The following is a 2,500-nucleotide window of genomic DNA, read 5'->3' on the forward strand; positions in this document are numbered from 1 at the left end:
ACACACACACACATGCTGCTACTTTTTTTTTTGTCTTTTTAACTCTTACTCAGATCAAGTCAAGTCAAGTCAAGTCAAGTCAAGTTTATTTATATACTTTATTTCATACACAGAGGTCATTCAATGTGCTTTACATAAACAAACCAAACGATAATAACAAATAAAAGCATAGAAGGGCAATATAGTCAAAGAATAGTTAAAAGGTAAAGATGCATAATAAAAAGAAACATAAAACAAGGTAAAATCATTTAAAATAAAAAGAATAATTAGTAGAAAAGCAAAACAAAGGCAAAGTAGTAAAAAAAGTAATAAAAGACAAAGTAGAATAATTATCAGGCAGATTCAGAATTTGTAACTTTCGGCACAGTTAGCAGAAAGCATCTGAGAACAGTTTGGTCTTAAGTCTAGATTTAAAACTGGCTACAGTTGGGGCCTTTGATGTCATCCGAAAAGTTGGTTCCACAGTTGAGCAAGATAGCAGCTAAAAAAGCTGCTTCACCATGTTTAGATTCTAACTGTAGGTTTTACCTAGCAGGTTTTCACCTACAAGAGACCTGAGAGGATGAGAAGGTGTGTACTGCTGAAGCATGTCTGACTTTAAAATTATTTAGGTCCTGCTCCATTTTACTGATTTATAAACAAGCAATAGTGCTTTAAAAGTCAATTCTGTGACTTACTGGAAGCCAGTCAAGGACTTAGAATTGGAGTAATAATGGTCAGTTCTTTTTTAGTTTTTGTTAAGAATCTAGCTGCTGCATTTTTTGTATCACACAGAGCTGTTTAATAGTCTTTTAGGAAGGCCTGTGAACAGTCCATTGCAGTAATCAACCCTGGAGATAAATGCATGCGTTGATTTTCTAAGTCATATTTTGACATCAGCCTCTGGGTTTGACAATATTTTTGAGGTGGTAAAAGCTGATTTAGTTATCGCTTTCATGTGGCTGTTGAAATTTAGATCACTGTCAATTAATACACCAAGGTTTTTAACAGTATCCTTTGCCTTCAACCCTTTTGTGTCAAGGAGAGTGGCAACCCTAAGTCTTTCCTCATTTTACCAAATATAATTACTTCAGTTTTTCTTTGTTCAGCTGAAGAAACTTTTGAGACATCCAGGTGTTGATTTGTTCTATACACTGACACATAGATTCAAGAGGACCATAGTTGTTTGGTGATAGAGCTAAGTAAAGTTGTGTGTCATCTGCATAGCTATGATATGAAATCAAATTATTTTGAATGATTTGTCCAAGTGGGAGCATATAGAGGTTGACAAATAGTGGCCCCAAGATCGACTTCCTGTGGAACACCACAGGTCAAGGACGTTGGTGTTGAGGTACAGTTTCCGATGGCAACAAAGCTCCTTTCTTGTAGATATGATTTTAGCCAGCTGATAACTATGTTCGTAAATCCAACCCAGTGTTCTAGTCTGTGTAGTAAAATATTGCATCACCAGTGTCAAATGCTGCACTAAGGGGTCCAGTAGCACTAGGGACTGATGTTTCTACCTGAATCTGTGTTGGAGGCTGCATGTCATTGGAAACTTTTAATGAGAGCTGCTTCAGTGCTGTGACGGTCTCTAAACCAGACTGAAAGCAATCAAAATACCCATTTGATGTTAGGGAAGGTGGTGAATTGATTAAAGACTACTTTTTCAATAATTTTGCCAATAAAAAGGTAGATTGATATGGGCCCGTAAATTGTTTAGCATGGAGGCATCCAGGTTAGTTCTCTTGAGAAGAATCAGTCTGTGGGCAAAGCAGGCAGCCGTGGGCCTACTGGTTAGCTGGACTTGACTCAGATAGATAGATAGATAGATAGATAGATAGATAGATACTTTATTGATCCCCAGGGGAAATCTGCAAGTAGGCACGGGCTGAAGTGCCCTTGAGCAAGGCACCTAACCCCTCACTGCTCCCCGCCGGGCTGTTGTTGCAGGCAGTTCCACTGTGCCGGGATTAGTGTCTGCTTCACCACCGTGTTCACTGTGTGCTGAGTGTGTTTTACTAATTCAACGGATTGGGATAAATGCAGAAACCAAATTTCAATGGATAAAAAAAAGAATATATATACTTATATACTTATACTGAATTGAATTCATTTCAGCTCAGCTGAACTCAGTTCAGTTCTCAGTTCAGTTCTCAAGTTCTTCTCTAACAGTTCTCAGTTCTCCTCCTCTGAATTGTTCAGTGGAAGGAGCCTGAGTAGCTGTAGCCTTGGGAGAGAGAACTGAGAACTGAACTGAGAACTGAACTGAGTTCAGCTGAGCTGAACAAACACACTATGCCTGTTACAAGTCAGAACACCGAAGACACATTTTGTACATCTAAAAAGGCTGAAGTATTGACTGAAAGAACAAACAGTGCTTTGCCCCAGTTTAGATTGCTTATTCAATTGCTCTCCCCTTGTTTCTATGGCAATCTGTCTAGTCTCTTCCTTTCTTTTCCTCTTCCTCCCCCTCTTTCTTCTCCTCCCTCTCTTCTTTATCATCCTCCCCCTCTTTCTT

General features: G+C 38.8%; 1 protein-coding gene across 1 annotated transcript in view; it reads left to right on the forward strand.

The window, feature by feature from the left end:
* The window catches only part of igdcc3 (immunoglobulin superfamily, DCC subclass, member 3), a 41,222-nt gene that overhangs the window by 206 nt on the left and 38,516 nt on the right, over nt 1–2,500 (forward strand). The gene's annotated exons all lie outside the window — the stretch shown is intronic.

The sequence above is a fragment of the Alosa alosa genome, chromosome 21 (assembly GCF_017589495.1).
Source record: "Alosa alosa isolate M-15738 ecotype Scorff River chromosome 21, AALO_Geno_1.1, whole genome shotgun sequence".
Classification (NCBI taxonomy): Eukaryota; Metazoa; Chordata; class Actinopteri; order Clupeiformes; family Clupeidae; genus Alosa; species Alosa alosa.